At 27.4% G+C, this 26,207-nt stretch overlaps 1 protein-coding gene across 3 annotated transcripts in view; it reads right to left on the reverse strand.

Annotated features, from left to right (window-relative positions):
* Nucleotides 1–26,207, reverse strand: part of LOC111684605 — a 93,141-nt gene that overhangs the window by 36,188 nt on the left and 30,746 nt on the right. Inside the window, exon 2 of one of the 3 annotated variants that reach the window (XM_046950697.1) lies at nt 24,556–24,887. The exons of the other annotated variants lie outside the window; for them this stretch is intronic. The gene's annotated coding sequence lies outside the window, so the exon portion shown is untranslated. The remainder of the gene's footprint in view (nt 1–24,555; nt 24,888–26,207) is intronic. 3 annotated transcript variants of the gene reach the window in all.

Genomic DNA, 26,207 nt, shown 5'->3' on the forward strand with positions numbered 1-26,207 from the left:
AGATTTAAAATAAAGTAAAAAATACTTAAATTCAGTTAATATGTATAAGAGGAAAAGTAAAAGGTAAATTTCAAATAGAAATAATAGATTATCTTAAACAAACTTGACATTATGTGTACAAAATGCCCTGTAAAATACATACATATACAAAACTACTCACTTGCTAAATAATATATGTATGTATGTACATTGCAATGAAATAGAAATTTCAAAACGTAAGTATTGCACACATTAACCCCCATATTCAAAAATGCTTAATAAAGTTATTTATGGTTTATTGTAGGAATTTTGTTCGGAAAAAAATGCGTAATTAACCTAAAATAACCGATTAATATCTTTATGAATACAGGGGTAAAATGAAATATGTAGTTTACACACGACGACAATGTCAATATGTAAACACATTTTTGCGGCTGTGTAAATGTAGCAGTAATTATGAAAGATATATATTCAAAGATATATTTAGATGTTTCCACTTAGAAGTTATAACTATTAGTTTTTTCCTCGGTCGGCCTCAAGTTTAAGTTCGTTATATCTACGTATAATGCTAAATTACTACAAGACTGTCATAACTGAAGGCTACAAAACAAGCATAACTAAACTCTTCATATAGATTTACAGTTTTTAAATGCATGCATTTTAAAATATTTCATATATTATGATAGCTTTGTATAAATTTGGTTAATTATACTCTCTTTATACCGTACAAAATTTGTAGTTAAAGCAAATCATTTCCTAAAATTACCTTTTATTTTTATAAATTGAAGTAATTTTTTTATATATGTAGATTTAAGAACTCGTAATTAAAAAGAGTAACACTGTAGAGAGAATCCATGCAAAAGTGGACAGCAGTCGGATTTATAATCTCCGATTTTAATGAAACTTTCCACACATATAAAATATATAATATGTGCTACATATCATTGACTTTTCGGGCAGAAGCTCATTCCAATGTAAAAATATAGCGAGTTGAATATTGAAAAATATATATATTTCATAAAAGTACATAAACATAATTTTTGATTTCATATTAAAGTCAAATCGTGTAATTAGAATGTTTTACTTCCAAGAGGTTAAAGGTAAATTTTCGTAGTATATAATTCAATGTCATATAGGTCAGACAGCCCCATGTTAAAAATTTAAAAAATAAATGTTAATACAGTTATTGACGGTTTATTATAGGAATTTTATTTTTAGGAATTTTAAAGCTACGGGCAATAATATGTATATACTTTTAGGCAATTATATATATTTTATATATATTTTATTATATTTTTGGTTTGGAGCAGGATTCCGATCAAAAAGTGATTGATTTGAGGAATACTTCCAAACCTTAACATCCTTGGAAATTTAATAAAAATGGATATGGTAAATCCGAAAAATGCTACTTTCTGTCCGTTTTGATATGGATTCTCCCTGTAGGTAAAATTTTAACTTAAGAAAAAAAAGAGGAAATATGCTAACACACTTAATTATCAGTCTTAGAATCTAATAGCATACTCTGTTTTGAAATGTTGTGTTAAACTGTTTTTGCGGCGGTTTATATTATTTAATAAAATAAGAATTGGATAATTTTTTTTTCTTCTGACAAGCACCGTATTTAGTGGATGGATTGGATAATATTACGCATAATGAATATGAAAACGTTATTTATTTTCAGAAATGCGCGAAAAAGTTATAGCGGTTTAAAAAATCGTTAAAATGTGGGTTGAGGTATTTTCAAAGAAAATAAGTACCAATAAGTAAACATTTATAAGAACTATCAGCGCATTTAAAAAAAAAGTTTTCTCAAATTTTATATTTCAGAAAATACTCTGATAAATAAGGCAAATATTTTTTTTTTAATTTAAATAATTCCAAAAAAATTGTCCTAAAATTATATATGTTTTTCAATGCATTGGAAAATTAACTAGGTTAATATCTCATTTTAATTCAGTTTCATCGATTCTTAAAAATATTTGATTTTGCTCATATATACATCAGAGAATACTTGTTTTTTTGATTATGCAATAATGCAATGGACGGCACATTGCATTATTAAATAGGTTCAACTAAACAAATTTTCGGTGTTTTAATTTATGGGATGGTGTTTTAATTATTGGGATGGACATGGAACTATTTAAAATTCATATAAATGTTTAAATGTTTACTGATTATTTTGCTCAATATAAATACACCATTGAGTAAATTTAAATAATGTAGCAATCCATGTTTCTATGCTGCGTTTATTGGAAAATGCCCTTCAAAATGGAAATTAAATCTAAAATTAAGTTAAAAAATAATATAAAGTACAAATTAAGTTTAATATGTGAGTATTATAAGTGAAGTCTTGTTTATTGTACATAATTAATTCCAATGGACTATAGTTTCATTTCTATGCGTAAAACTATTTTTCAAAATACAAATAATGAAAACGATCACCTCCAAAATTAAGTTTAGTTGTCTCGTCTTCTTTCTGTGTCTTTTTGGCATACTCACACTGTAATCTGAATGAAACTTGTAAACAAATTTTGTAGAAATTATTGAATAACATATAAAGATGAAATAGCAGAAATCTTCGTACCTACATTAAACTATTACAAATATGATGCAACCACAACACACACTTGCATATGTATATATACTACCTTTCACATCATCATTCTAGTGTAGAAGTCTAATGAACAATAAAATAATTTTACAACTGTTTCATAACACAAAATCCTACCATAAATTTTTCATATGATAATATTATTTCAACAAAAACATAGAAAAATACACCCTCAAGTATGCACATGTAAAGAACATAATACAAAATATAAAATAATAAATTTGTGTAGCCTTTAAAGAATGCAGCATCATATGGTTACATTTAAGAACCATTGTACATACATATATATATATACATATTTATATGTATGTGCATAAGTACAATGCATTCACATTAGGCTGGTCCTAAATTGCTGGTGTACTTAACCAAACTAACAATAACAAAATTTGTGTACCAAGTAATAGATTATGGGTCTTATTCTTAACAACTTATCAACGATTTATAAGAAAAATGTTCATACAAATTTTTTCTATAAAGCTTTGATAAATTGTTATGAATAAGGCAGTATATGTACTATTAAACAATTATTTAAATTTGTTTGAAGATGGTTTTATAAAATCGATTTTCGCAAAATATTTTTGAACCAAAATATACCGAGAAAATGTTTTTCATTATTAGAATTCTAATATACCTATTGACATATTTAGCACTTTTAATTTAGTTTTAAATTCTTTTAAGAACTAGTTTAATTTATATGTTGCTATTTGCTGATAAATATAGTAAAGAGAAAGCAATTCAAGAAACCAACCAAATGATACTTTTGTTCGGACAGATTTATATCAAAATGGAATTTAAACAAATAAACTTGTTTGCGTCTTTTATTTTACCATAGATTTTTTGTTTGTTTTTTTTCTGTTTGTTTTAGAAATTTATACTCGTGCATATTTTTTCAACGCCCATCCTCTTAACTCGTTTTAAGATAAATGAAAGATATTTAGAGGAAACAAAAATACAAACAAAAGGAAAAACTGAAAGTATGTTGTCCTTGTTGCAGGTTTTGATTTATTTGTCATTTTACCAACCTACAGTACTGCCAGTTCATGTTTTATTTATAGATATGAGTCTGAACCCATAAACACATGGTGTAGTTAGTGTGTTTGTGCTGTTCGTTACTTATGAAGTTTAATATTAAATATATTGACAAAATATTAAATAATGTTGTTTTATAATTACAGAATAAAACTGAATAAAATGCATTTATGTGGAATTTATTTTATTTAAGTAACCCGTCACAGAATTCGATCCAACGTGAAATTATTGCATAGTAAATACATTGATTAAAACTTTAAAAATATCAACAAATATTTTAAGACAAATATAATAAAATAATTCCATTCTCGATCGAAATGAAATTAAGTAACATGCCAGATTTAAATAAATACGTACTTTGGTTGTCCCGCGAAATTTGTTTTTAAAGGATTACTAAAATAAAAAAATCTTTGATCTACTTATATATTAGAAACATTTGTTAAATTTATTTTATTTGAATTTAGGAGATGCATTTAAAAACTCTTTGCGAAAACACGGTAATCCTAAAGCCTTAAATTTATTTTCAGTATCTATAACCTTTTTTATTTTCTTGTTATTATGAGATTTTATTATGATTAACGCATATTTGATGAGTTATAATAAACAAGTGCAAAACACTGGCATGGTTTCTGACAGAAAACTATGCGAAAACTGTACACGCGTATATTTATATGGGCAAATCAGATAATAGGTGTTTCAATTAAGTGTCATTCGGTTTTTCGAAAAAATTTTAAATTTCAATTTGCAAATAAGAAATTTGTTATAGTCACTACTTATAATAGTTTTTTGCTTAAAATTATACTTAGGGAAGCGTGAAAGTATTTTTTACTTCGAAGGGAAGTTGTAATATTAATGAACCTTTCAATACTCGATTAATATAATAATGTTTAAATTCATAATCGATTATTTGTTACAACTTATTGAGTACCCTATAGCTAAAAAAATACAAATTAAAATATTTAAATAAGTACACCGAAAGAAAAGTATTATGTGGCCGTAGTTATTTAATTGAATTAATTTATTAAGCATACGTACTGGTTGAAATATGTTCCAAAATTTGAAAGCCTTTTAATTCATTAATTGTATGATTTATTTTTCTGTGTATTTAATTTATGCAAATTCTATTTCATAGAAAAAATCCAAACATTTAAAAAATGCTTCTCAAAACAGGAAAACAAGAAAAACGTAAATGTAAAAATACACAACAGAGAATAGATGCAAATGTAAATTAGTTAGTGAATAATGGTTATGTTATGTACGAGTATATGTACGCTAGAATATTTTCATTTATATTTATGAGTATTTTTTGCATCAAAGCTTCAAAAATTCTTAAAAAAAATGAAACACTTGACTGGTCTCACAATACATATAAGATATGTATTTATCTACGCCCAGCAAATCGTCGAGACAGTACCGATCTACCTAATTAACTAATTCAGAAAGAACGAAATTCAATGTACACCAATAGCATTTTCGCTTTAGTTGTATGTCCATTATCTAGATTACTTTGAGGTAGTAAAGTGACTATCTATTATAAAATAGACGCTATCGTCACATTAGTTTCTTTACTATAGTTTACAAAACTAAATGAAAATTAGTGCTAACCAGTGCCTTGTTTCTGTATTTTTCTCGAATTGAGAAAAAAATAAAAATATGATAATCTTCCAGTTTTTAACAGGGTTATTCTGTTGATTTTCAAAATGTACGCATTAATATTAAACAACAAATATTTAAATGTTTTTGTGTTCACCTTGTTTTATACAAGAAAAATACAGAAACAAGGTAGAGGTGGTTGTACAATGTACATACGTTAGTAAAAATACTTATTTTTTAAGTGAGTTGACTCTTTGTCACACTGCTGGGTATGATTAAATATATAATAATGTATTGCAGTAGTATTACTACATTAGTAGGTATGTGTGTACAAGCAAGCATTTTCGTAAAAACCATCATCCTTTTAAATTTGAATACGTGAAAACATTAAAACGCCCAGGTCTCATTTCATCTTTGCAACTCTTTGGTAACTCTTTAATAATACAAACTCCAGTACACTAAACACATTTAACACCTAGTAATGATAAAACAAATATTTTGAGCACAAAAAATAAATCTCTTATTTGCAACTAATATGTATAATTATCGAATTCCTTTAAATGGTACGTTCGTTATGGAAAACAGAATTTCCGATTATTTTTGAGTTAACTTTAGAAGTGTTTAAAACTTTTTATGGAAAATATTAGTATATCACAACAAGGTTCAATAATATGAATGTTGTACAATAATAAAATTTTGTGAGTTTGTATTACTTGGATGGAGAAAATATATCTTAGTTTATGGTGATATCAAATATGGACTTTATATTGAAAGTACATATGTCCAATTATGGACCAATTTAAAAAATGGTAGAATGAGTTCTGTACTTGTCAAAATTAAATGTGTTAATTTTTTTGTTAATGGGTCTTTAGTATGTAAGGATTCATAGTAGGTATGCTAACCGTGAACTATCCGGGATGTATGCAATCAGGTATGTTGGGCTAGCCAGACAATGGTCAGATCTGGACACCAATAATGGACTTAGGTCGAAGAAGCGCTCTATCTGCCACTACTACAAGTTAATCTTCAATAAGTTTAGGAACTCTTCTAACCAATACTGGTACAGTAGAATGGATTGAATGCCAAGGTAACCAAAGTCTCTAAGGGTTGGACAAGGGGAGTATTTGAACATATTTTCAATTATAAATGTGAAAATATATGTATACCACATAAGTATAATATGGAGAGCTAAACAAAGAAATAATGTAAGAGTAACAAGCAAGATTTGGATAACACTTCAACGTGCATAAATCTCAAAATATTTTTTGAAGTGTGAATAGTAAACAAAAAAAGTTAAAATTGAAAAAAACGTACTTATATAAATAAGATTTATTTAATTTAACAAATCAATGAATAAACGCAATTGTAAAAAGTAAGAAGCAAAAATTAAATCTTATATATTTCCTTGACTGTACGCATCTACAATCATGCATGTGTATGTATGTATAATGCCTGCAAGCATCAGCCTGCAAAACAAGATTTCTTTCAACAGATTAGAGGCTAAAGTTTGTTTTTGTTTCATTTGATTTTACCTTTGAGCCATTTCCCAATGAGTAACAATCTGTATGTTGCTATACGTAAACGATTGTATGTGTTCATGGATGACTTACCATAAAAAAATTCACGCAAACACTACATTCGGTGTCTACTGGTATGTGTACAAATGAGCTCATAAATGAATAAATGTAAGAATGGTGGGAATGGGGATGTTCTGCCTGAAAGCACACAACAATGGACGTGTACTCGTATGTTGATTATGATGCCAGATACACATTTATCTACTTATGGCGTATACTACTTGATTAACTTTATCATTACACATGAACAGTAAAGGTAAAATGAAATCACAGAAACCCATTTACGTACGAATCCTTCTAAATCTCTCCCTCTAGAGTCTACACAACTACGCTAACCAAACAACGACGTACTTCCCTGCTAAATAACTTAACCACATTCTACGATTTTTATTTTACTTTAAGGTGATAAAATCATAAATATTGATTTACTCGTACATCGAGTCAGTTTTCCTGTGTGTATAGTTAGGTATGTATGGCATATTTTATATACAGAAGCGTTAGAAGGTGAGTTTTTACAACATTAGTAAACAAGTGTGATTTGTAAAAAGTACCATTAACAATATTTTGTTTGTTTGCATTTTTATTTGCTGTTTTTTAAACTTTGACGTTTAACTTTGCCTACGTTTGCCACCGTTTGCCGTCTTTTTACTGTTGGCAACGAACGGTTGTTGCTGATACAGCTTTGACTGTCGCCACTTTTTTTTTGCTTTGTTACTCAGCTTATTTAATGAAGTTTCTTTCCTAATGATGAGTTGTTGCATAACTTTTTCCTTTTCCGAAGAATTTTACAGAATTTTTCTTTTGCAAATTTATTTCAAAGCTTGTTTCTGGTTTCATTTAAGTGTTGTGTTTGTGAATGTGTGTTTCTGTTTATTTATGACAAGTTCTTTAAATTCAGCTACATTACTTTCATTCATTCATAAATTTCTAAAATGTATTAATATATGCATGTAGATATAGAAATGTCTAAATTTGGTTAAATCTTCTATAACATTTTTGTATCAGTGAGTGGCTCGTTAAGATGAATTTTTCTAATCAGTACAAAACGAGTAAATGTGTACAGAATTCCTTGAACTTTTACACAAGTGTGAGTGTGTCTTTTAATTTTAAACTTTATTATAAGAGCAATTATTTGTATTATAAAAAGTTTGTGTATTTATATGTTTATTTATTTTTCAACAAAAAATAACTTTTAAGTTTATTTGCAAGTACTAACGAAAGTACTTGAAAACTTTACGAAAATCATTTAACTTCCCATTAAATTTCAGATTATCCTGTAAATTTAACATTTAATTTTTCATGTTCTTTCTTGCCAAAAACATTTATTTCCATGATTTGATGATTTACAACATTTCTAATCAATATTCATACACACATACACAAATAAAGCAAAATTTTAATTTTGCTATGGCTACGTACTTACATATATTGTTAAACAAATTTATTAATTATTTATAGTGTTGACATAGTTAAGCATATTTTATAAAAAAAAGTATAAAGGAATACTCAAGTGGATTTCATTCTATTATTGACTCATCATCTGTTAATTGATACAGTTAAGTCCATATATGGAGCCATGTGAAATTTGTGATGCATGTTGCAAAAGTCTTTAGAGAAAACTAGCCAATTTTAAAAGGGTTTTAAAATCTTTTTAAATTTACAGGTTTATTTGCAAACAATTTAAAAAGATGCGTCAATGTTACTTTACAAGTAACAAGTTATGGTTATATATAGATAATTAGTTGTATCAATATACATATGTAGTAGAAAATAAACTGAATGAAATTCTAGTATAATTAATTTATTTAAGTTAGAATTACTCTAAGGACTATTTTAAGTAGACTTTTAAATAAACATAAACTGTGTGAAATTTTAATTTGACATTAGACCACTTTGCACATCACTTCAATGGGAGAAGAAAACGAACTAATGCAAATGTGAATACATCCAAATGTAAAAATGAATGAACCGCCGTACAAACAATATGAAGCCAAAATAAAACATCAAGTAAAACAAATGAAATCTTTCAAGTAAATGAAATAATAGAAGCACACGCATATATACATACATTCAGACATACATAATACATAGTATAATAATACTAACACCTACATTTTTATTAAGTTCGTTTTGGAATGGAATATTTTAGGATTTATTTAATGTCATCTATCCACTTCCATTTCCTCCTTTTTGCTTTCTACTTAAGTTCTGTTGTCTACTCAAAATGTCAATAAAAAGTGGTTTATCACTGATGAGCCAACTAAGGCTAATGTTATGAGGTCACGGAAGTGGGATCGGGTCTAGGGTTTATACTAACAAAACAAATATAAAATAAATAAATAAATATAACCAAACAAAAAATGTACTGAGTGTATGTGGGTTTATGTGTATGTGTGTCGGTATCTATGAGTATTTGGTGGACAATTTAACAATATGCTAAAAGCAATATAGTTTTAAACTGTACTCTATATGCTAAAAATCTCAGCTCTGTAGGCCTTTTATTGTAGTGGGTCTTTTTTTCTTCTTATTGTTTTTGTTATGTTTTTAGGGGGAAATATTTTTGAGTTTATGGACAAATAAAATAATGAAAATTGCCAAATCACAATAAAGGACAATAAGAATGGAAAGAAATCTCTTGTCATAGAATATGATTATGTTGTTTTTGTTTTGTTTCGAAATGTATTTCAGAGTTGGTAAAATTCGTCTAGTAAGAACTTGATATTCCTCACTTCCTCATTCTCTCTGCTTTACCAGGTCTGCTTCATTCTTCGTCTCTTTTGTTTGTCATTTATTAGGACAGTAAAAATGTTTATTATTGTCATTGTGTCTTCGTTATTGTTATGTTTGCCTTCTACCATATTACATACTTATTGTTGTCGTGTTATTTAAAAACTTTTGTTGGCTTCAATTTTGTCTTTACGCTGATTCTTTATAAAGCATTTCTTTGAATTCTTCATGTTAAAGATGTTCTTAAGTAGTAAATTTAAGAAGCAGTACATTTTAGAAATTTTATTAGTTTTATGAATTAGAGTGTTTGTACATCGCTCTAAATTAGTAATTTTTTAAAAAACATATCACTCATTCTGATATCATAACTTTTATGAAAGTTAATATTGGCGTAATTATTTTGTTAAAATTTCAACTCCTTAATCTGCATATCTGCGGCCAAAATACCGATTTTGGCCGACATTTTTTTAATAGATCGAAAACTGCTGAATATATATCAAATCCGACTTTAGTATACTATTCTACAGGAAAATTTAAGATGTATAAACTTAATTTGACAGAATTTAGATGAACTATAAATGCATAAGAGCAAAAGAAAAAATGTAATTAAAAAAAATGCAAAGTCTGGTTTTATCATTCGTAAATATAATATTAAATGCCCTTAAAAATTGTTTTAAAATTATTAATATATTGTAATCCGTTAAGGATTTATGATGGTTGTAATGTTGGCTTGTGGTTTAATAATTTCCCATCAAACAACGCTGTTTTCATCAAAATCTCCGAATTTAATAAAACAATTAATGTTCCATATATAACTTGTATAATGACAAATTTTGGGTTTTATTACTTTCGTGGTTTTCGAAATATAGCGTTATAAAGTTTAAAATCTGAAAATTTAAAATCTGATCACATTTAAAGGGTTAATAATAAAATTTCTTCTTTTTTACCATTAGTCTCAGAAAAAAGCATACTTTCATTATGCACAGAGAAATTTTTTTTTTTAAAAGTGCATTTTTCGATAATAATAAATGCACTTTTGAAGCTTTATAAAAATGTGAAAATAGGCTCATTCTTATTGATTTTTCCAATAAAATCAATTATTTTACACTGATTTCTTATAAATTCTGCAGTTTCTGCTCTGTAAAAAATGTCGCTCAAAATCAGTGGTTTCCTCCTTAGATATGCAGAGGAAGGGGTTGGAATTTGATAAAAAATATTACAGCATAGTAATCATTGATACATTAACCTTCTAAAAAGTTGTCATATCACAAAAGCGAGAAACATTTAATTTTTTTGAAACGAAACCTAATATATATATCCTCACGAACGGCCATCGATAGACTAGAAATATTTTGGAGACCATTATAAAACATAACAAAGCTGGGTAAAATATTGAATTTAACATGAAAAATCGAGTAACCCATACGATATTTTTTTAAAAACTGTCGACCTCACGAATGGACAACACTTAACCGAAAATATTTTGAGTATTATCATATTACATAACAGCGAATATTTTCAAGGGGGTTACGAGTTCCCTAATTTCAGAGGAACACATTCCATTATTGTATCGATAGAACACACCACATTGCGACGATGCTCCAGTGAATCAATAGAGTTGGATACCCTACTTTCACCGATGAGTACCTTCGCCATCTCTTGTACGCGGTCGAATAGCTCCAAAATAGACTTCGAAGCTCCGGTCCATAAATTGGAGTTGTATTCCATTTTCGGTCGGGTATAAGTGGTGTAAATAGTAACAAGATCAGATGGAGTGAAGTATGTCTTACACCGTTTCAAAAAACCGAGACACTTGAATGCTTCTTTTGACAGTTGGAAAATGAATTTAGTCAGAACATCAAGAGTTTCTGATTCCTTAACATTTACAAATAGATGGACTAACATTATCTGTCATATGTTTATGTGTTAAAAAACAACATTGAGTCTCTTCGTGCGTTAAAATCGACTCTGTTTACAAGACTCCTCATTACCCCAATCTTCGCCTATATTTGAAAAAATAGGAATGGCAGATATTTCTGTCATCGGCAGAAGAGTAGATAGATTTAGATGTTTGACATAGAAGATAAGAAATAGGGTAGAAGTAAAAACGGAGCCTTGCGGTACCCTTGAATTACTCTTGAACTCGTTTGATGAGATCCCGTATAGTGCGATCACTGAGAAAGTTAGAGGTAAATCAAGTGAAATTATTACCGAAACCAAATGCAAGAAGTTTTGACACAAGTGCACCATGCCATACTTTATCAAATGCTTTGGAAATATCTAGAGCCACCACCTTACTTTCGCCAAAATGGAATAGAGTAATACCATTTCTCCGAAAGGAAGGCCACAACTTTGCAGTTAAAGTGTTACATTAAAAAATAAATTATATGTGTTTGTAGACTTATGCATAAAGTTTTTGTATGTTTTTGCATCGCAAAAATTCGCAAAAAAATTTACATGTGGAATAAAATCGCACTTTTTATTATTTTTGAATCAGCTTTTTGAATCTTAGCTTATTTTAACCATAAAATCATAATTATACATGAGTCTTTTAGATCTTATTTGCCTTATTTTTTACATTTTTACTTTTAATAAATTCATTTAATTTAATTAAAAAAATACATTCCACTTATTTGTTGATATCACAATGTTTACAAGAACTTGATATAAGAAATTTTGAAAATTATTCAGAAAATAACTAAAATCAATTGAAATTAATAAAAATAAAAATATCGATTATTATAAAGATTAGAGAAGTATCGTCAATTGAACTAAAGTAAAAAAAATTAGTATAAATACCATCAAATATGTTTATTATCTGTAGCAAATAATTTGACGATTTCCCAAATTCTATTGACGATTTTGACGATTTTTTCCACAAAATCATCTGGCAACTATGCTACAGGACCTTATTTTGGTTATAACCCTAATATACATATATAGTATAAAAGACATATTTATACAAATCACTTTTGATCCGTTTTAATTATGTGTATTTTTACTTTTATAAATGTGTTTGTTTACATGTGGTTTTAGGTAGAGTATATGTTATATTTAAATTTGTATATAAAGGAGCTCCGTTTAAGATAGTTTTCATTTAGCATCGATTTAAATTCTATTTTATTTATACATATATAGTGTAACATTAAAAACATAGAGCCGTACAAGGGCGTTAAAACAACCAAAAACCTTTAAACTGTATCTTTGCAGACTTTTTTCTTTAAACGGGCTTAGATATAATTTAATGTAATTTATAACAACGTCAAAATCGATGCTTGAAATTTTGCTTAATATATTTTTGTTAAGTATGTGTAGTATTAAATGTTTTTTATATACCTACTAGCTAATATCCAGTGTGCTTCGCTACCCCAATCGAAATTAAATACAAAACAATAAAAAATTATTTATCTAGTTATTAAATTATGCAATGTGTTACATATGATTAACAATGTGTTACATGTGAGTGTTGCCAAGCAAATTATTGCAAGTTTACCAATTTCTGTCCACCGTCAATTTTTATCTATTTATGAAAAATTTAAATTATCTAACAGTTTTTAAGATATACAAAATTTTGTTTTTAATTCATATCTGTCGTGTCAAGCCCCCCATTGAAAGTCCTGCCATTATTCTCTAAATGTTCACTTGAATGCCATAGTTTCTTAGCTTCAAGCTCCCCAGATGCAATATTTGAAGAATCTTGTTCTATTAGTTTCGCAGTTAATCGAAATTTTGTATTAATATGAAAGGTGCCAGTACCTCAATGGAAGTCCGCTCGTTTACTATAAATATTGAGATGAATGTCAAAGTTCTTTAAGTTATATTTAAAGATTCTAGCTCTAATAGTTTCTCATATATAAGAATTCCCCCCCCCTATTTTTCCTTAAAAATGTTCAGATGAATATTAAATTTATTACCCAAAATGTTTACATGGACGTTAAAGCTATTTATGCTAAATTTTACCTTTAATAGTTTCCAAGAAAAATTAATTTAGCATTTAATTTATATGACAGGTACCACGCTCCCTAATCATATTGACACTAAAGTGGTTTCGACAAACTGTTAATTATCTCACTTAAAATTTCAAAAAAAGTAACCTTTTACCTATTCTAGACATACATGAATACGCTGTAAAAATTTCAAGTTCAAAATTTCGGTTCAGCCGTTAGTCTCTAACGTTTTTATAAAATTTGGACAGCTTCAATATAAGAGACTGGAGTACAAAAAAATGTTTCAATAAAATCCATGAATATTTTACAGTATATATGTAGTTATGTGTAAATGTAAATAAAGAGTAATTAAAAAAACATAATATCCTTTTAAACTATAAAAGAACTAAACATTTTTCGTATTTTTTCACCTAAAATATTCTGAAGATTTGAATTAGAAAATGTAAAAAAGTACCATAAAAGTAAAGTACTTTTCAATTTAAAAGAAATAAAATATTTAAAAATCGTCTGGTTAAAATACTTATATTTAAATTTACGTAACAATAATATCTTTTTGCGGACTAATCAAATAATACATACACTTAAAAAGTGCAGTTAGAGTAATTATTAAACCGACTTTTACAAAAAGTACTTAGAAATTTGGATTTTTCAAATCGAGGTTTTAATAGAAAATATGTAAGCGAAATAAATAGTTTTTTTTATAATTATAGAAATATATGTAGAATATCAGTTGAATTATGTCAGAAACCGCGTTTTGTGAAAAGTGGTAATTACACCCTTATTCACATCCTTGTTTAATTTGTTCTAACGAGCAAAACACTTTACAGTGTTAACACAACAACAAAAATATTTATTTAATATATGCAACCCTGTATAAGATTTACCACGAAAATAATTAAGGATTAATTCTTCATACGTCTATAATTAAAAAATATAAATGTATGCATTGGCAATTTCTACTACATGAAAAAATATTAATAATTTTATAAATTAAATATGTAGCAAAACCTTATTCCATTTAAGACATTTTTAACCGAAATTTTTAAATATTATATAAAAACCAAATTTTAAACTTGATAGTAATGAAATGTTCATGTGAAAACTACAAAAACTGAGAGTGCTTCATAATTTGCAAGAAATTTGAATATTATACATATGCCTAAAACTGTATTGACTATTTAAGAATAATAAATATTCTTAGCAAAAAAAATCAAAATAATATATTAAACAAAATATGGAAAAGTTGGCCAGAAAAAGAAATTAATCCATTTATTTTAACAATTTATTGAAAAACAATTAAAACAAATATTTACACTTAGGTTTTAAACAACGAGAAAATAAGACAAATAAAAAAATGTCTAAATAAAATTAAAAAAGAGGGAACATGTCATTTGAAAAAAGCTACTGATCATTTTTTCTTTGTGTGAAAGCCCTGCTCTGTCCTTAAATCTTTGACATAGTTTCTTTTTTTTTGACATATACATTTTTTACAGCAGATTTAAATTTTCCAGAAACCTTTCTATAAGAATTCTTTGAAGTTCAAATATCAATCATAAATAATTCAAATGTCATTTGATGAGAATACCACTTCAATATCAAATATGTATCAACATTGTTTGCAAATTATTTTGCCGTTCTCTCTGCTGCAATTTTTAGCACGTTTTATTGAAGTGTATTACTACTTAACAGGGAATTTGGTTGACATACAGAACGTAACTGTTTATTATCAAGGTTGGCAACCGTTATCGCTAATCTATCGTTTTCTCTTAAATACTTATTACTACCTTTACCGCTAAAATTGCGATAATGCTAAAATAGCAATACCGAAATAAGTCAAAATACCGATATACCAAAAATACATATATTCTGCATAGCCAAATAAATAATCATATTGAAATAACCGCTAAAATATAATTTTAGTATACTACCATTACCGCTAAAATAGCAATAACGCAATAACTCAAAATACCAATAACGCTAAAATATCAATACCGAAATAAGTCAAAATACCGATACTGCTACTTCATCACTGTTTCGAAACGGTCGCAAACCTTGTATATTATACAACATACATTCAAGCGAAACGAATCGATTCCAATCCAATGTTCATTAAGTAGGTGTTTGTGTTGCATAAAAAAAGAAAAAAAAAACAATTATGTCAGTACTAAGGGAATCAAACTAATGTCGCACTACATACGATCACTTATTTTTGTTTTTATCTGGTGTTCATTTACTTTTTTCAGATTAAAACATTTTACTTTAATTTTGTTTCGGCTGGATGTCCATGTAAACATTGAGCGCAAATTTCATTGGGTGAAATTTGGCATACGCTCTTTTTTTGGCGGACGAAGCCTATTGAAAATGGATAAAATTTGTCCGTTATTTCGCCTAGCCCCCATACAACCGTACCCCTTTGGGCTCATAATTAAGTTAAATGTTCTATTATGTAAACAAAAGTCGGCAAAACTTAGTTTTATTGAACTTTTATTGAAATTACGGATTTTTGTAATGAACGGTCTTCATTTAACCCTAGCCCTCATACAAACTCCCTTCAGAAAATGACTTGAAGGTCAAAATTCATCTATAAACACTAATAACATTTTAAATTCTACATAAATAACTTTGATGTAGACGTAAATTCCTTTACCAACATTTATTAGAATAGGCCCATATTTTCCCCTGCTCCCCTTTGAGCCCTATTGTAAAAAATATATTTCGGAATAAAGTTAAAAAAACATACATACATACCATTTTTAACAAACTGATTGGTGTAGGGTATCGTATGGTCGACTATGCCCTACTTTTTTATTTCCAGTCACATATATATAAGAAACATATGAAAGAAGACAATTCTAGGAATTCTATTATTTGTTGTTTTAATTTTTAAAATCAATTGAGACAAAACATTTTTATACTTAGTTATAATTTGTGTTTTTAGTTTTCCTTAAAATTATACAAAAGTTTGTTCAAAAATTTCAAATAGTTTTTCAAACGCAATTCTTCGTAGAAAAGATTTTAAGTGAATTTGGCTAAATTTTATGGAATATCATTTGATATCAATAAATCATGTAGGTACAACAGGACCGTATGTCATGGTATCTATATTTTTGAGTTCATGCAAATTTTCAAATTTTCGAGATATACTTGGAATAAAAGTTTTACATTAAATGGAACGAAAAATTTCTCTTTGAATTTTATTTCGGTGTCGATTACGGTGTATGAGGAAAGAGCCTTTAAACAATTTTAAATATTTTATTGCTTTATTGATTAAAATAAAAAAATAAATATAATATAATAAAATAAATCAAAAACAAAAAAGTTATAACAATTCAAAGTTAGGGAACTTGTCTTATCTTGTATTTATCTTGTGAAAAATATAACAAACTTCATATTTAAACATAAAAATGTCGGTTTTCACAAGATAAATAATGATTTGTGGATCAATCAGGACTCAATTGAGCTCACCAAAAGATCATCAAACAAAGGTAATAATCGCAGTGTTAGGTCGTTGACTTAATTTAAATATTTCTTTCAATATATTCTGTATTTAAAACGTTGGTATTAATTTAGGAATCTGCAATTAAAATTAAAAATAAATAATTATTCTCATTATTAAAGAAAGCAAAAATTTATTGGTAATTTAACAAGAGTTATTAACAGTAATTGTATTTATTTTGTTGTTATACAAATATACAAACAATACATTTATTTCCAAACTTGAATATAAAGTGTTTAGTATGTTTTGTTCATGAGAAACTAGTCGAATACGTGAATCACTTGGACACCCTTCTTTTGTGATAAACAGAAACAACAAATCGATTTATATTTTGTACAAGTAATTACCTTAAGTATTAAATAATGTAAAATATGTATAAATGTCTATATATTGTATAAGAAGCTGGAAAAAGTAAGATAATATAGGCAAACATTAATGTGAGAACATAAATTAACATTCCGATCCATTGAATTAAACACAAGCTCTCATATATTTGAATGTGTATTGGTCATACATACAACCGAGTTCAGAATTTTAACTCATATAATCGAAAGCTACCTCCTAAGTATTATTAGATAAATTTTTATGAAGCACATCTATTGATATTCCTTAAGTGCAAATAAAAATTAAATAAATTTATATTTATTTAAAGAATGGAAGTAAATAATCAAATATTGAACGTGAATTTGAGCTCAACACAAAATCATTTGTAATGAACCGCTATAGTTTTACTCAGCACTGTGGTTGTTGAACCACCTTGCGTTCCGATGTTAGCAGTGTTGGTAATGACTGAGAGGCAGCACCCATGTAATTACTTTATATTAACAATAATAAGAACAACAAAAACACAATGAGAGAAAACAACTACAATATAACAAATACGAAACAATTATTAGGTTTTTAATCACCTGGCAAACAGCAATTACGAAGCAAATTTGTTAATGGAAGTAACTCATATACATATATATGTACATATACATATACAAACTAACTGCCAAACGAACATATACAAAATATCAACTTAGCTGTAACAACAACGAAGAAAACACAAAAACTCGACATCATCTTTTGTATAAATAAAGAAACATTATGGGAGTTTCTTTAAACTTTTTGTTCCAAACTAGACAAAGATCTTGACTATAACGATTCTGTTAGTCTACAGTGGCTCACAAACAGACATAAATAATATGATTCTTATTAAAACCAACTATGATTCTTATTAAATCCAACTCATATTAAAGAGTATCGAGTGAATATTGAAAATTTCATTTTATTTTATAAAAAAATATTATATTTATTTTATGCAGTAGTTATTACAAAAATATATTATCAAATGATTTGTATTGATTAATCGATTTGTTGCATGTTTTGAGTGGTCTTTAATTACAGATTATTTACTTTTCATGTTAAAAAATTTAATTTAAAAAACACAAATTATTTTGTAAGGACATGTCTAATATATAGTCACATAGATACAAATATATAAAGATATGTATGTTCATGAAAATAACAAATTATTTATCATTATTTATTTCCCTGGCACAAAAACGCCATCAGTAGCACAAGGAAACTGTAAAAAACTTTTATCACATTTACTTGTTCACATGAATGTGCTTTGTGAGTTTTGAAACATCCTTCCCACATTGTTTATGTCCGATAATTACATCCCATAATTTGAGTTTTTTCAATTTGCCACATTTCTCGCCATTTTTATACCCTCCACCACAGTCAATGGTGATAGAGGTTATATATATGTTTGTCATTCCGTGTGTAACACCACACGAACATATTTCATTGGTTAATTGAGCTATTTTAATAAAATCCGACACAAAAACGTTTTGTCTATATATGAATCACCCTACATAATTTTTTCCGGATCGGTCCATCCATATAAAATTTACTGGAAAAAAATTAAAAGCATATATTTCATTGAATTATGATGTACCCAGCAAAATTTTTTGGAATTTCTTCAAAAAATTCCAAAATCGACTACTGTTAGAAATACTAATTAATTCCTAATTGGACATACGCTATAGACAATTAACTACAAATTCCATTCAAAACAATTAATTTATGTAACATACTCGTAATACTTCACCACGAAATATTTCACCATCATTTACACATTTTTGTCACAAAATGTATTTCATTGAAAAATAAAGTTATATTGACAAAATTCGACAAAACTATTGTTCAATTCACAATCAAGTTGTATATTGTACCTACTAAAGTTTAGTAACAGTGATTGTGAACAGATCTTTGCAGCAAGTCATAAGTTTATGTTCACAATGAAAAAAACAATCAAAACAAACAATGTCAAAAGATAAAAAAATCAAATAATATTAAACTAATTAAGCGAGCAAAATAAACCAAATTAATTTCTTTTTATTTAAAATTCTATTATTTTCATTATTCCACATTTTAAACTAATAAATAAACAGTTTTTATTAACACTTTATTTTTGTTTTTGCAAACAGCTGTTTGTTTGTAATTTCTGTGTTACCACTTTATCGTTTTTTATGCCAAAATCGATTGAATTTTTTATTTATATGCTGAAATAAACAATTGACAACACTGAACTTTCTTACGACATTAGAAAAACATATGAAAAATTGTCGTAAGAGTTGTTTAGAGCTATTGCATAGAAAATACCAACAACATTGTTATGACTATTGTAGCAGCTGCTGACATACAACGCTACAACATCGATTGTGAATTGAACATATGTGTTGTTTCTATATGCATCGCACTACGAAATTTTTTTTAAATGAGAGCGGTCACAATCAATACGTCAAACTTTGGCGTAATGAAAGAGAAAATGAGAACAAAATCAAACTGTCAAAATTATTGTTTTTCTTTATGTTTTGTTTAATTGTGATTTTTTGTGGGAAAAACACCATTTAAAAATTGTTGCTTAATTATTTTTTTTATATAAAGTTATTTTATATTTTTGTTTTATTTAAATAAATTAATTAATATAAATAAATAAAAAAATCATATATTTCTCATACTTCGGCAAAGTATCGATTTAGTATAACCTTTTTGACGTTGCGTAGCTGTCATTCGCAGTTCGTCGCATAGTATTATATGTGTTTGGATCTTAAAAGTTCCAATTAATGAAAAATCCGATTTATTCGAGAAACGATAACAAAATGTACAGCAATCTTAAATAGATCAGAATGATCTTTGAAATAGGATCATTTATATATAGCTGGGTGCCCAGCTAGCATTTGGAAGTTTTTTGGTTTGATGATTAATTAGTAAACTGAGTATTTTTTGACTTATTTGATGAAAGAAAAGTATTCAATAAGTTGCGCGCCTGAAAAATTATTTCAAAATGATCCAGATACATGATTGAAAACTGATTGCATTAAAAAACAATAACAAAAGTATAAAATTATCAAATGTATAATTATTTGAATTTGTGTAACATTTAAAAAGTCGAAGAAGAGTCATAAATGACTCGAATGTGATCAAATATTTCAAAAAATACTAGCCGGATATATACATATTATGTATATAAAAATACATGTGTGTGTTTGTCTATTTCTGTATCAATAAACTAGTGTGCTTATCTTGGAATATCTAGTACAAAACTTAATTAAATCTGATTTCTTAGAATGCTTACATATAATTGTATCTTTTTGTGGCTTATAAAATTAAAAAAAGAACGAAGAAAAAATTTCTTAAAAAATATTTGAATGAATATTTTGAAGTAAACAAAAACACAATATGAAAAAATCTAAAGGAAAAACCAAGGAAAATAAAAAATTAAAATTACCACTTGTCTTTGATCGTAAATCATGATTTTAAGCTAAAGGCGACATGACTCCTGTCAAGTCAAATAGCTTTGCTAGCAACTATTTTACTTGTACAGACAGTTTCTGAAGGCTAAAAAAAACAGACAACTGTATGTGCAAATTGTAATTTTGGCTTCAGAAAGTGGGAAAAAGCACAACCAAAGCAGCACTAAATGAATGATTCAATTTAGTAGATATAAAAGCTGCAACTACCAAAGTCTGCTTTGTTTTCTACGTTCCCTCTCGCCCATTTCATACATTTTATGTTCCTATCTTTTTTTACAAACAACAACAGAAACACAAAAAGATATTAGTCACCATTCATGGTTTACGACTACTATTAATATCAACAACCAGCCAGTCAGCCAACCAAGCATCAGCCATCCTTTTGGTATTTTCAAAGATGAACAAAAATAAAATTTTACTAAAAAAAATAAAACAAAACAAAAAAATTTGATAAATAAATAATAAAAAAACTGTGGTGAGAAACTGGGTACCAAGAAAAACTTAATCGAAAACATGAACAAAAATTAAAAAAAGAACAAACCAGATAAAAATTTGCCAATTTGACAAAAATTTAGGTCAACCATGCTTTCGCATCAAGTTCAAGTCACTGAAACATGGTTTTGTGCACATCTTAAACATTTTTAGTGCCATACAAAAAGCAAATTTACACATATTCATATAAATATATACATATGTATGTATGTATGTATGTATGTATGTATGTATGTATGTATGTATGTATGTATGTATGTATGTATGTATGTATGTATGTACATATATATTATTTACGGTATAAAGTATGGGAGTATCTATGAGTAAATTTGTAATCTTGTAATACCTTGTGTCCTTAAAATATTATTTGTAATAAATAAAATGACGAACTAAAGCAATCAACATCAGCATTTTGCATATTGCATTATTTGATGTCAAAATCTTTATAAATACTTTTGTACATTTGATTCTAAACGCATAGAGATTCGTTTGTACTGCAATATAAATTGTTTCATTCTATGTTATAGATCTTAAAATTTAATATATAACAATATATGTAATTAGTTTTTTACTTATTTTATTTTAAGATTTGTTTACCTTTTGTCCAAGTGTTTGAAAGAGAAATTCAATTTAGTTCTTTTTCTATATTAGGAATTGTTTAAAAATTACTGGCCGTTATTGGGAGATCTTGCTTTTGTAGTTTTTGCATTCTATAAAACAAGTTTCAGGAAGACTTTTAATGACAATATATTACAAGAAAATATTACCAATATCACTGCATTAATTTTAGTTCAATTAGTTAAAAATAAATGCATTTGGTTCGTTTTGAAGTCAACCTAGATGTAACAAGTAGAATCTATAGAAGGATGAAGAGAGTTTGTGGAAAGCAAAAAGATGAAGAAGTTTTTTTTTTTTATTATCATTAAATAAATGGTAGTTTTGTTGCTTCCGTCGTCAGTCTGGTTCTGTGTCTCAGCATCAAATCAGTTCATAGCGGATGGATCTCTTTATATCACTAACCATCAACTACAACAAAGTTAAAAACATTCTGTTTTTTTTACGTATTTCAGTTTTCTTTTATTTTTCCGCTAGTAAAAGCATTTTCTGATAGAAAAATATATATAAGTAGAAATAAAAGCTAATTTCAATAAAAGTTTATTTCTAGTACGTATATTCTGTTGAATGTTTTGGCTACCATATGATAGAAGAATCTATTTAATAAACGTCTTTGTATTTTAAATTTTTTTGTGGTTGTGCGTATCGCATATTTTTTTTGTTTATAAATATTTTTAATATGTATGTACTATGAATTTATTATTTGCTAAATAAGTGGAAAAACTTTTATGCTAATTGAATTATTTTATTAAACAATTTTAGTGAAGCAACGCATAATATTGAAAGATTAATCAACAAATTGATTGGCATTAAATAAAAACAACGAAAGAAAAATACACATTACATACCTCTTTCTTTCATCTGCACGATTTAATTTTCATATAAATACATTTTAATATATTTTCTTCGTTTTTTAAAGTAGTAAATTTGCATTTTAAAAGGTTAAAAATTTTATAAAAAAAAAGTTCCATTTAAATATACTGCTGTTGGCTGAGGTTGCATGCTGTGGTCGTAATCCATGGTCTTTAAAGTTGCAACCTTCGCGGCAAATTATGACTGCAGAAGACGCTAATGATCGTTTAAAAACTAATCCGTAAACATTAGGGTGGATCAAAAGTTCTGATGCCAAAATGTTTGTCCTGCCATCAACATTCTATGTGTTGGCTTAAAGGATAAAAACATCCTTTTTGGTCTTTTTACAAATAAACTGAACGCAAACAACAAACCATTAATTTTAATTAATTTTAAAGGTTTACTTGTTAGATATATAAAGCATTATTCAAAAACACGTTTTTATTTTTTAAATGATTTAAATGATTATGATTCTATTTAAGATGTAGATTGAATTTAATTTTATTAATTACAATGTAAAAATTTTTAGATATAATTTTTTTTTTGCGAAAAATACAAAAATGTATTTCACGTCAATGCAAGGGATTTTCGCAACCATTTCAAAATGATATCATAATTTCACAGTATTCCTTTGCGTAATATACATATAAATAATTTAAAAAAAATCTTAAAAATTACCTGTTCACAAAATATTGACACCAAAACTGAAATTTCCAGAAATGGCATTTTAGAATGAACCAAGCTTTTGTTTTCGGTCAAAATAGCACCTTAGTTTTTCTCCATACAAAAAGGGATATCCTAATGTAATTTGTATATACATATGTACATACATATTTACTGCTATCACGATGCAATAGCACATTACGGTGAGAGAGGCTGTTACAAATGATTACTTAAAATATTTCAATTCACTTACTGTGTACTAAACTAATGTATACATACCTACAAATGCATTAGCATTAACCTCACCCTATTATAGTGTTGTTTTACCTAGACCCCTTTCACTTCGCTCATACTCACTTCTGGGTTTAAGTGTCAGAAACAATTTCACCTTTTATGCTAAAGTTTACATCGATTTTCTTTTAGTTTTCCCTTGAATGAATCGCTAACAAAAACGATGAACAAATGTGCTAAAGGAGCAACGGCTCACCAGGAAGAGATGCACAATATTAGTTGATGTTTTTTGTTCCTCTTTCGGTATTCTAAACGAGCAAACAGGCGAAAAGCAATTAAAACGACAGACGGCAGGAGATTTTTAGAGTACTCTCTAAAGCCACCAGCTGTTTCCTTAAATTTAGTTTAATGCTTAAAACAGAACAGAAACTTTTCTTAAGAACGCTTCCACAGAGGTGTTACCACAAGGACTTTGTCTTTTTTCCTACTTCTTCACTTTTCCTACATTTTTACTTTTGTATAGATTTTTAGTTTTGCACACTAATAACTTTGAAAAAATATTACGCATACATATAAACATGTCAGTATATTTTTGTATATAGAATGGAACATCTTAATGTTAAATTCTATGAAAACAGTACTTTTACTAAACGAGTATGCGATAATTGCTCACTGATGCTTTAGTCACCGCAAGCTATACTATACTTCTACTAACTTCTTCACATCTATGCTTTGTATTTCTTATAATATTTTTTGTGTATTTTTATATGAAGAGTCTGGCAGACAGTCATTTAGTTGAATTCTTAAATTTGTGTTGTCGCTTTTGCTTAAGTACTCAAGTGTTTTTGCTGGGTTTTACATAAGATATGTACATATATACAGACTTTATCTAATGCCATTCATACAACAGCAGCCTGCGGCAATTAAAAATACTTACTCGCTACCACCCATTCACGTCACCATTTTTACACCACTAATTTGAGCAGCACATTAATAGCAAGAACATCAGCAAGAATAACAGCACCTCTACCACCACAAGTCCTACTCTCCATCTAACTTATCTTCATTACTTAAAGTATGTTTTTCATCACTTTAAAATCCGTTCCTAAAAGGTATGGATGGTATTGCAGAAATCCTGTTGGTTTTTTGCATTTCCGCTCATACCGTAAATGGATGTCTGTCACTATGTACTGGTATATACGTGTGCAAGTTAGAAGAGCGAGAGTTTTTGTTTCAGGCAAGTTAATGAAGATATTTTAACGCCGTTTTCTAAGGGAAATGTGAATATTTTGAAGTATAAAACTTTAAGTTTATTTAATGATTTGGTTGCATATTAATTTGGCCAACTTAATTTTGTGAATAAACAAGTAAATATGATTTTTGTGTACCGAATTCAAAACAGATGGTTTATTATATTAAAATTATTAATAGTCTACTTTATTTTTAAGCTTCAAGCCCTAAACTTGTAAATGGTTAAATATTGCTTGAACAATTTTTAGAACAATGTACATATTTCATTACCGCAGCCTGTGTTGTGATCGCCCATTTGCTACTAGAATATAACTTTTAGTTTTTTTTTTTAACAAAAGTGTCAAATATACTTTTCGTTATTTATATGTTTGTATGTTATGTATATGTTTTCAAAACATATACATAATTGGTTAATTGTTTTAAAATTTCAGAAGCGTTTTATATGTATATATTTTTTTTGACAAGTCTTTTAGAAACTGCAAAACAATAATTTGCAAAATGTTTTGCTCGTAATATATTAATATAGGCTCACATAAATATTGGAGAAAAATAGGGGTACAGCTACACTATCTCCTTGGCTTCAGTTTTGTGACATTTTGCTTGTTTACTTTTAAACAAATCTAATGATTTGATTTTAAAAGAAAATAATTCATTTCTTACTTCAATTAAAATTTTTACTTATCAAATATTCGTGGAAACATAAGTTTTAATTTTAACCCAAGCAGAAAACAAATAATGGTAATTTAAAAACAGTTAAAAAAACATAAGTTTTTAGTAATGGTAATCTTGTAAATGTTTGTGGGTCCACACTAATAATTCGAATGTAACAAATGGAATGTTAAAACCTTTTTGAAAATTACAACAATATTTGTATTATCTTTTTAATCATATTATTATCTAGTGTGGTTCATGTAACGTATGATTAATGTATTCTGAAAATAACAAGTATACATACTTAAGTTTTTTAATAACTGATCAATTATTCGACGTATGAGTAACGTATTTTAAAAATTCAAAAACGGTGCAAAACTAAAATCAATAACATGTTTGCCGATGTAATGCACATATTTCTACAGGTTGAGATATTTAATATCGGTTGAGATTCAACTAAGTTACTGAGTCCTAAAAGGTACGTCCTTATGTAAGTTTTCGATTTTTGCTGTGTTATTACTTATTACAATTTTAAAAATTCGCTTACGCTTAAAAATATAATGAACAAGTAGGAAAGTTTAGTCGGGCATGGCCGACCATATGATACCCTACACCATGAGTATATTTTTACTTTTATAAAATTTTTATTTTTTGTAAAGAAACTTTTATGTTGAATATTACCATAAT

Source organism: Lucilia cuprina, chromosome 4 (genome assembly GCF_022045245.1).
Source record: "Lucilia cuprina isolate Lc7/37 chromosome 4, ASM2204524v1, whole genome shotgun sequence".
Taxonomy (NCBI): Eukaryota; Metazoa; Arthropoda; class Insecta; order Diptera; family Calliphoridae; genus Lucilia; species Lucilia cuprina.